Here is an 11138-nt window from a genome sequence, read left to right as displayed (position 1 = left end):
GCCTCACAGCTGATTGCAATCAATAATCAAATCAAAACTGACGGTTAGTGTCAGTTAGGTCAGCAGTTGCGTTGTAGGCTAATTAATTCATCCACTGTCAAACAGCCAAAAATATGGATTTATTTCCTAAAATAAGTTTTGAATTGAACTATGAATGGTCATCAGAGGAAGATGAGGGAGAGGAGACGCTGAATCCATATGAGCACACATCCAGGTTTGTCAGTTTTTCATCAGCAGAGCTCAATGACTTGGAGAAAAGCAACATACTGTCAGATCAGAAGGCAGAGTCGGCTGTGCCTGTGAAGCGACAGTCCACCATGCAGTCACCAGAGACTTATTTCACCGGCTGCACAATTAATGGAAACGTGCAGATAAATGTGTATAAAGAGTAAGTGCCTGGCTCACCATGTCTGCATTACATAGCAACGGTGACAGCGGAGTCCTGAGGGAACTATTTTTGTTGGTGGAAGACAAATAAAATGCTTAAATTATCTAATTTTGTCCTCATTTTTCAACATTTCTTAATCAGCCTTGCTTATTTAACTGTTGAACTGTTGTATAAAAGCAATATCACACTTGAGCTCGTGATGTTATACTTGTAAATCATCATGGCTGTGATTGTCTTCCTATGACCGAATCACAGCCGTGACGATTTACAAGTATAACACTATGGTATAACATCACTCCCTCTCGTGTGATATTGCTTAAATAACATCTCTCCTTCTATGTAAATATATATTAATACATTTGATAACATAAGGTTTGAACTTCATGTCCCACAAATGGGCAAGATGACATGTCACTTCCGGTAGCCATCTTTGTTTGGATTAGGAGACATATGGAAAAAAACAGCAGTGGATTATTACCTGACAGGACTCTGGAAACATCTTTAAAACTAGGGTAGGTGTCGTGAAACATCAAATCTGTGAGTTTTTTTCCGTGGAGAAACAAAATGCTGGTATGTTGTTGTATAACAAGCGGCTGCTGGGCTAGTTAGCCGACAGGGTTGGTTTAGCACTGCTGCACAGCAGAGGTGAACGGATGCGAATAAAAATTTACACACAGGACATTTGACATTTACCAGAAGTGAACTTAATGTAATTGGTAAGTAAACCTGTCTTTCCTTTGTAACTGTAAGGGGAAAATATCCGTTTATTTCGAGCAGTTAAGCTAACCTTAATGGACATGCTAAAACGTTAGCTAACGGTTAAAACCATACAACGTCAGGATTAGCTCTCGGTTTTGATGACTAAACATGCTGCTAGCATAGTCTCTAGCATACTACGTGTTTGTTTTATGTGCAGTTTTTATCAGTATGTTTCTTTTCAGTATACCATATAGCTAATGTGGCTTAAAATCATGCCTCTTCTAAAATACTTAAGGCTAATGGCGCGGCATACAGTTAGCTCGGAGCTAGCATAGCCTCTCACGGTCATCTTGTTAGCGCTGTTTTTTTTCCACTCCCAGATTAAACTACAGTCTGATTAATGCTCATTGCTCCTGTAAATGGCTGCTGTGTTCCACCCTGTTTGGCCCAGCAGGTCAGGCTCTTGGTGGCCATAAAAGAAAGCCTTGGTGCTTGTCAGAAGATGTTTTCACTTCAAGTCTGCTTTGTTGCTGTTTTGTTTCTCATCCTCCAGCGACAATAAAAGTTCATTTCTAAGTAGGCAGCACTTTGTTAAGATGAAATATGTGTGAGACCGCAGCAGGACATAAATCCAGTGTTGCTTTAAAGAACAAGGTTAAATAAATACTTGGAAAGATAGCAAAAGGCAATAAAAACACAACACAACAGAATACCTGTAGGAGTGTTTGCTTTACTGTGTATTAATTATTAACGATAATGAAAGCAAATAATCAGCTAGGATTATTTTCTCAGTGATTATAATGAAGTCACTTTGGTGTCTAAGGCTTCAGATTTTTAATTATTTTTTAATATTTAATGCCAACACTGCATCTGATATTAGCGCATGCATCAAATAAGCAGGAATATGTCTTTATCTGTGATATTCAAATACATCCACTAGTCTAATGTGTAAGGTATATTAAGTGCTCCTAGAGTTGAATTTTCTTGTGTGAGGTTCTCACAGTGGAGGGAGGAGGTAGTGACAGACAGACAGTATCAGCATACTTTACGTGTCCCACTCTGTGGCCTACGTCTTTACCTTTACGTCAGACTCACTATCGTCTTTCCCCCAAAGTCACAGTGAAGTGGCAGATCAGTTTCAAAGCTATGACTGATTTCCCTCTCTTTATCTGCTTGCTTTTTGATATGCTGTTGTACAAGAGTCCAAGTACTGCACAAGAGTCAAAGACAAAATGTCCTAGGTGTTTTGTGTGCACAGTAGGGGTGGGCAGGGACTGGGTTGTACATAGATTAGATAGATAGATAGATAGATAGATATGGCGATACAAGACTAGATTTAGTCCTAGATTTTGGATATTGTATTATTGTAAGTGTTGTCTTTTCCTTGGTTTGAAGGACCTTAAAAAAACTTAAAATAAAATATCGTCACAATATGGATATTGAGGTATTTGGCAAAAAATATTGTGATACCTGATTTTCTCCATATCACCCAGCTTGGGGCTGTGTTACTCAACAAAACAGCTGACAGAATAATTGCATTAATTTGACTCTGTCTCCACACAGCATGAAACATGGCCAATAATTGCTGACATGAAAGGACAATTAAAATTTGCCCAATAGAAACAAACTCCTGAAGACTCAATTTTTCTCTTGTAAATGGGTTAGATGGCCAAGGTGACTTGTTTTGTCTCTGGTTCGTAACTATTACATCTTCTGCTCTTACTGGCAGATTACAGCCACGGGTAAAGCAAAGTCTATACGTTCAATTTATGACAAAACTGTGCTTCACGGAGCCTAGTGTATTTGCTTCAAAGCAGCTGATAGAAACATGTCTAATTTGCTTTTCTTTTGGCACATTTCCATACAACTTTTCTAATGTTATACTTCAAAATGAACATGAAAATATGATTAAGTAAACACACTTATAGTGATCTTTACATGTTTTAATCAGCTCAAGTTATATCAGAATAAATGTAAATAATTAGCACGGGGCCATTATCATGGGACCATAACAACAGCATGTGAGAGGAAAAACACATTTTTTATTAATTATTTAACAACCTTTTAAATATTAATACAAATAAATGAGACTGAAGTATCTTGATGTGGATAAATCTTTAAAAAAGAGTCTTGGCTAATGAACACTGCAGTCTGATTTAATTCTGTACTGGTGGAGGAGGATATTCTGTAGGTGACTGAGACCTGGCCCCACAAAGCTCATCTGAGAGGTCTTACAGTGTAGTGCCTCCGAAGGTGTCTCTGCCTTGCTGCTGTCACATCTTCAGCATTTTTTCACTACACTTTGATCTGCATGTTTTTAGCCTTTTTCCGGTAAATCTGTCCATCTTGGGGTTATAGTATACTTCAAGCAAATTTAGCCATGCTTTAATATGGTATGTCACTGGAATTTTGTGTCACGTAAAATTGCATTTGGCTGAGAGGAATGGAAGATAGAAATACTGATACTGTGACAGACTTATATCACAGTAAAAGAGTACATTTTCTATAGACTGAACAACTATCTGACATCACCAGATGTCTGAACTCAGTCTCTTTTATAGCACTTTCAGATGGACTGAATTACATTACAAGAAAAAATTACAAAAGTTTTGAGTCTTGAACCCAACTTTTTTGAGCTTCAGGGGCTATGACAAAAGTCAGGAGTTCTGGGGATGATTCACTTTCAAATAGAGTGAGTATTATATGGAAGTAAAACCACAAACACCAAGGGGTGTCTGCTCTGCCTAGGCGGACAAATTGCATTTAAGCGGGACCCTGCTTAATGTCATGTTTGTGATGAAACTATTTTTGTTTGCTGTTTAATTGAGCTTTAGTAAGTGAGCGTAAAGGGTAACTGCACCCTCAAAGTCTGCTAGGACCCTCTCTCCCACCATATTGGGGCATCTGTTGTAGGGCTGGGTGATATGGATAAAAATCTGCATCTCTGTATTTTCAGGCTGACTATATGAATTTTGTACGAAATGAGCTACATGTTGTCAGTTGCAAGTCAAAGCCACATTTGGGATGTCACAAGCAGTTTTATAAAAACAGACTGATCAAAATAAAATACAAAGAAAGAGATTTTATTCCCCTGTTTGAAAATATGCACCTGCACAACAGTTACACCTCCAAAACACTAGTTGGCAGCAGGGTTTCTGTGAAGTGCTAAACACACCCAAAACACACCTTAAACTTTGCTTAATAGAGAGTACAAGCACACAAATCAGCTTCACTATAACTCTCAGCATTCACAGACAAAGTACTTGTGTTTATCTGGACACATTTTCCCCACAAATACATCATGCTAATGTTTTTAGGGCAAGTCTATGACATTTTACCTTGTTTAAGTTAGCCTAGTGGCTAGCATGGATTTCCTCTACTCATATGAAGCCAGGGACAACAGCAACATTTAACAAAGGTAGCGTTGCAAAATTCGGCTCCATAACAACTCGCAAGGTTCACTGACAGAACTACTGTCTTATTCTAAACACATTTTTCAAACAAACATGCTAACGTTATTAGCACAAGCCAGTGGCATTATTCATTGTATGAATTAGCCTAGTGATGAGCGGAGATTTCCTCTGCTCATATGAAGCCAGGATAAATCACACACAAAACTTGAAATGCTATTTTGCCAATGTCAAACTGTAGACTAATCAACAGACTTAAACAGATTAAACAGAGGAGCAGCTCTGTGTCTCTCTGAACAACAATAAGGTTGTCGGTTTGATCCCGGCTTCTCTGGTCCACTTGTTACAGTGTCTCTGAGCAAGAAACTGAACCAGAGTAGTAAATAAACATTTTAAAACATGAATATGTATCAGCCACTGACAGATACATGCTCCAATGCACCAGCCGCTCAATACTAAATCATTATTTTGGTTCTGAAATGTATCAGCCACTTTTATATTTTACCAGCATTTGGCTGGTGGCTGTTGCTAATTTCACATCCTGCACTGAGCCCAAGATGCTCCCAGTGGGCAGACCAGTGCCTTGCATGGCAGCTCCGTCACCACTGGTGTATGAATTTGTGTGTAAATGGGTGAATTAGAGGCAAATTGTAAAGTGCTTTCCCTTGTAAGCTAGAAAGGTGCTATGTTAATGCAGTCCAGTTAACCATGTACCATAAGCTTTCTTCGTCCGCAAACTTGTTGCCAATGTAGCAACTGTATTGCTATTTTTGGTGACTTTTAAAATCCCTGTAGTGACTTTTTTCTAAAACATGCCGAGCCACAAAACTAGGCCAAGTGACTGTTTGGGCAGTCCTTAACTCCCGTCCTTTGAAGAGAGTCGCCAACATTTCTCAGCGAATGTTCTCATGTGGCTGTTGCCCTCTGGACTGACTGTGCTCAGTGAGTGAGGGAGAGCAGCAACATGTTCAGTTGACCAATTAGCAGCCAGACAGAAGTGTAAAGAAGCTGTGAATGTGCATACTTAACAACTAATCATTAATCCTCATTGTTTGTCAGGGGAACTATCTCTGCCTTGTTTTTATTTGAAATTGTTTGACTAGATGTTTAATTTCTCTCATGAAACAGAGTTAACAAGAGCTTTTTCACCATTTGGCGCCTGCTCTTCCCATTGAGCTACTGGGCAGCTCCCTGGGGTGTCTTCTTAGTAACATATAAAATCACAACAAAAAAAATATAAATGTAGTATACTAGTGATAAACAATACAAACAAAGAAGCAGTTTTGTTTCTGAAATAGAAGAAAAATGTATAAAAACTGGCATCATAATTTGGACTGTACGAAACAGGAATTACGGTCTGGCTAAAAGGATTTATAAAGGTATAGTATAATGGCCCTCAATTTCATTAAGCATGTTCGTAAGGCCTACATTTTCCACTACAGAGCAGGGTCTCATATTCACGGCAATGAATGTATCAGTCACCATGGCGATTCCTTTTTTACTGTTTGAATCAGTTGGGAATGGCTACCTAAAAGCTGTGAGGATAACCGTAGCTTTAATCTTGTTTATCTATTAATTGTTAGATGATATCACAGATGTGCAATTTTGTTTTACAGTAGACACATTGTGCCATTTTTTGTTTTGTTTCAGCTGGGAATTATTAGACACTGCCTCTCATATTCTCTGGCCTGTCTCTTCTCTTCGCCAGGGAGGGTTACCGAAATCCTTAGGGGAAACCTCGGGATAATAGTCTTTAATAATTTAGCCTCGGGACCAGTAGTATTGATAAGCTCCGACGTTAACAGTTCTTTTATCTTGAAACATTTTGGTTTAATTTATTATCATGGTGCCTCTCCCCTGCTCTCTGTGTCAGGGCTGACCTCCACACACACACACACACACACACACACACACACACACACACACACGGAAACACACACGGAAACACACACGGAAACACACAGATGCACACACACCCAACTTGGAGTGAAGTCAGCAAACAGCAGAGCAGTGGACGTCGTGAAGATGAGATGAAGATAACCAAAGACTACTTGACTTGATGTCAACTATACTTGTTACTGAAAGGACAACAAAACCCATTGCAATTAAAAAGCCAATACTGTGTTAATTCACCGGGTCAAGAAGCATAAACAGGCAGAAAGCAATATTTCAGTTTGCTTTATCAACGGTTTCTCATCCACCACCACTGTATATTATACACAAGCACATTGGGCTAGCTCGGCTAATAGCCAGTTGTTACAAACAAGCTAGAAACAAAACCTGTCTGCATGTAGTCTGGTTAGCTTAGTGTGCCACATATCTTAAAACGTTTGTAAAACTTAACTTCTTTAGTAATGAAAAAGAACTCTTAAGAGTGTTGACACAGAACTGAACCAATGAGGATGAACGGTAAAAGTAGTAGTAACACGATAAAATCCTAATAATGCCGACCCCTTCTCTTCACTTCTCATTTTTTCTCTCTCTTCCTCCATTTTTTAATCTGTGCCAACAGAACACGTCTTCCTCATGTAATGTGTCCACAGTGTGAGTGCGTTGTGCAACAGTAGTGATCATCCTTGTGAAACACAGTTCACTGTATATAGTTTTATGGATTAAACAAAGATGATTTTTAGTTATCAAGTTCCTCAAGTTTCTCAAAGAAACATTTTAGCCCTAGTGACTTAAGTGATTCAAGAATCAACACTGACATCAGTGTTTCCACTACACAGGGCCATCTGTGTCAGTTCTACTACGGCTGCCACAGTATCATAACTAATGAAAATTTAATTAGGAAACCTTAAATCAAATCATAAAGCTCCACCAAATGGCTCAGGATCGGAGAAAAATGACTGCTGTCAAGGATCTTGTAAAGATGAGTTTGAGAAGGCAGGAAAGTAGATATTCAGAAGTATTTTTAATGGACGCTCATAGCTCTGTTCAGACAGAATTATTTAATATATGCATTAGTAAAGATGTAGTTAAGCAGAGCCATACTCCTTCTACACTACATTGATCGTTCTGGACAGTATTTTAGCCAGTGTCAAATCACAGCAGGTGGCTAGACAACACATTTCCCAGCCTAAAGCACATAAAACCAAAAATATATGAAGGCAGCAAGCAGCCTAGGTAGAAAGCTAACTTGTGGCTGGAATTGCAGCGGCTATTACGCTCCACAGAACTAAAACTGCATGCAGAGCTGATGAAAGTTTATAATAGGAATGCACAAATACTCAGAGGTCAAACTCAAAACATATGGTGTCTCTTTGGACCTTAACCTTAATTATCAGAGCACCATTAAGCTGATAAACACCATACATTTGGGGCTGTAGTATCAGGAAGTTGGAAAGAAATCACAAGTGTCTCCCAAATGCCATTAGATTTTAATTCATGCAGTACTTAGATCACCCTAAGTATTATAAGGAAATTTTCTTATACTGGGGCCAGTTACCTTAACGCCCTATTCCTCAGTGAGCTGAATTCAGGCACCAGTCATGTAATACTAGTTAGGAGGGCTGTCGCAGTCTCTGCTGTCTTGAGTCAAGCAAAGTGATATTTTCTATATTGTCCTATTAAGGTATCAAGGAAGTTAGTGCATGACTTGCATTTGGGACCCTAGTGTTTATAAACTAAAATAGCTGAGCCCACATACAGACATGAGGGTGTACTTGAAAACATTAGAAACTAAAGACTGCAGACACACAGTTTGACTGGGGTTATTACAGATGATGGTGATGATGATAATGATAGTCGTTATTGAAGAAGCATATACTTTTTTCTTTGGGACACAGAAATGAGTTAATTGGATTTAGTGAATTTGATTAATGGAAGAGGTGAAGGTATATTTCATGAGTTACTGTCCTGCAGGGCTGTCTTGCTGCCATGTGTATGGGCTGTAATGCAATGATAGTATAAAGTCCCTCCTGTTCCCATAAATCTGAAGATATATATTACTTCCTGTGTGCAGAATTACTGGGAGTATAAATCCATGAGATAACCTTCCTCTTTGATGGGTTGTGCTGCTGCTTCAAGGAGATTGTTTTTCAGAAATATAGACATTGTCCAATGTATACATATTTTACAAACATTTTGAGTATGACCAAACTAGACAAAGTGTTAGTCTGACAGAAAAGACAATACAGAAAGGTATTCTTCAAGAGTTTTGAAAGTTCTGTATGTAACTTTTTTAATGTATTGATTGCTGTGCATTTGCAATGGGTGAACAGATTTTAATGTAACATAAAAACTGAGACCTTTTCCGACATGCCTGTTGCCTGTAACAACCTGTGAAAGTACTTGGGACAATTTTCTAGGAAAAGCCAAAGGATGCATGCTCCTGAGTGCCTTGCCTCTCCCCAGCTCCCCTACAGTGCTAACAGTGTGCAAAACTAGCTTATGTTGGCTTAGAAATGGAATTCACTAATGACAACGAATGACTGGCAGGGCCTTCATTTAACCACAGTAGCAACTTGAATTCAGCCAGTGCAAGACCCAGTGTTAGGGGGTCTAATCCCAGTATGCCTGACTCCCTGCTGGATAAACAAACTTTAAGTTGCTGTCCTTAAATATTAGACCCAATGCTGCCACTGCCCTCCAGCTCGCTGTAAGCCTTGGAGCCAGTATTCTACTTGGTGGTTGTAGTCTAATGTGTGATGGTGAGACGGCACCTGGATACGGGTGCTAGGTTTGGGTGGTATCCATTTTTTCATACCCTCCTGAAATTTTGCCGGGGTGTATGGTACATGAAGATATTTGTGTACAAAAGCAAACAAACAAAAAATAAAAAGTTGAGCTGCTAGTGGCGATAGAAGTCATTGTAGCCATGCACGAGTTTCCCCTCTGTCTCTGCTGTCCTGTAACGTTATCCCCACCACTTGCAGTCGTCGTCTTTCTCAGTTTAATTACCTTTTCCACCAAAAAGAGACTGACCTCTAGTGGCTCGTGCTGTGCACTGCATCACCTCAATATGGCATCTCTGTATTAGTTAAATAAAAAGAGGAGCGTCTGTAATTTCAACAGAGTTGACAATCATGCCGTGAGGATTTCTAAATACCCTAGTTAGGCTGACTTAGGCCTAGTCTGCCGGAGGACCCCCTATAATACACCGGGCTCCCTCTCTCTCCCTCTCTCTCTCTCTCTCTCTCTCTCTCTCTCTCTCTCTCTCTCTCTCTCTCTCTCTCACTCTCATCCTATTACTGCATCTTGCTAACTCGGCCATTCTGGATGTCACTAACTCGGCTTCTTCTCCGGAGCCTTTGTGCTCCACTGTCTCTCAGAATAACTCATACCGCAGCGGTGCCTGGACAGTGTGACGTGTGTGGTTGTGCTGCTGCCGTGGTCCTGCCAGATGCCTCCTGCTGCTGCTGCCATCATTAGTCATTAGTCATACTTCTACTGTTATTATACACATATGACTATTGTCACACAAGTATGCTGTCTGATATTAATACATACTTTCAACATATTGTACCACAGTAGCCAGAACTATAACTATAATATTATTACTTTCATTAATGTTGTTGTAAGCTACTGTCATTACCTGCATCTCTCTCTCTCTCTCTCTCTCTCTCTCTCTGTCTCATTGTGTCATATGGATTACTGTTAATTTATTATGCTGATCTGTTCTGTACGACATCTATTGCACGTCTGTCCGTCCTGGAAGAGGGATCCCTCCTCAGTTGCTCTTCCTGAGGTTTCTACCGTTTTTTTTTCCCCCGTTAAAGGGGTTTTTTTTGGGGAGTTTTTCCTTATCCGCTGTGAGGGTCTTAAGGACAGAGGGATGTCGTATGCTGTAAAGCCCTGTGAGGCAAATTGTGATTTGTGATATTGGGCTTTATAAATAAAATTGAATTGAATTGAATTGGTATATCGTAATACTGTAATACAGCCAAAGCCTAGCAGGCCAGGTGACAGATGTGTTTCTAAAAATGCAGCTGGGTGAGGATACAGATATTTCATACGAGACTTCATAAGAGGGAAGGAAACTGTCTTTGCATTTTATTTAGATTAAAGTCTGTTAAAATGAAAGTGCTTGTGTCACCTTACATGTGGCTTTGACTCACATCTGAACATTTAGCCCACTTGATATATATTGTGTAATGCCATTCAACCTAATAGTATCGCTGTGCCCTACATGCTTCCTTTACTTTTCTGACAACACAGCACAAATCTTTTGTCAGGAGCATGTATCTCCATTGATTGATTGAACAAAACTAAGTCAAAAAGCAGTGTGGCGCACACTGATTGACACTATGTTCTTTTTTTTTTTTAACCTAAAATGCCTTCACAGCAGTTTGTCATAGTAAAAGGCAAACAGAGATGAGTGATAACTGATGCTGTGATGGAGCAGCCCTGTATCTTGTTGTCTGTTCAAAGGTACTGACAGGGATCAGAGCTCCGACTGTTTGATATTAAATTCCAGGTCAAAATGTTTAACACACATTTACGTAAGAAGTTACTAGTTGATTTTGGAGTAAGTGAGTGAGTTTTATTTTTATGTTTCTGTCATGTTGGATTCAAGTGTGTTTTACAGTTAACGAGGCAATTAGCCAGTCTTAGATCCCTGAAAGAGAGAAACCTGAATTCATAAAGTTTACAGTTGTATTTCTCTGTTTGATAAAGAAAATAGGTCTGAGTTCATACAT

General features: G+C 39.4%; 1 protein-coding gene across 1 annotated transcript in view; it reads left to right on the top strand.

Moving 5' to 3' along the window:
* The first annotated feature begins 811 nt into the window (after positions 1-811).
* gpat2 (glycerol-3-phosphate acyltransferase 2, mitochondrial) overlaps positions 812-11138 on the top strand; it is a 201865-nt gene continuing 191538 nt past the window's right edge. Inside the window, exon 1 of the mRNA XM_033619169.1 lies at positions 812-900. The gene's annotated coding sequence lies outside the window, so the exon portion shown is untranslated. The remainder of the gene's footprint in view (positions 901-11138) is intronic.

Source organism: Epinephelus lanceolatus, chromosome 9 (assembly GCF_041903045.1).
Source record: "Epinephelus lanceolatus isolate andai-2023 chromosome 9, ASM4190304v1, whole genome shotgun sequence".
Taxonomy (NCBI): domain Eukaryota; kingdom Metazoa; phylum Chordata; class Actinopteri; order Perciformes; family Serranidae; genus Epinephelus; species Epinephelus lanceolatus.
Note: the sequence above shows the minus strand (reverse complement) of the source record. Positions and strands in the feature narration are given on the sequence as shown.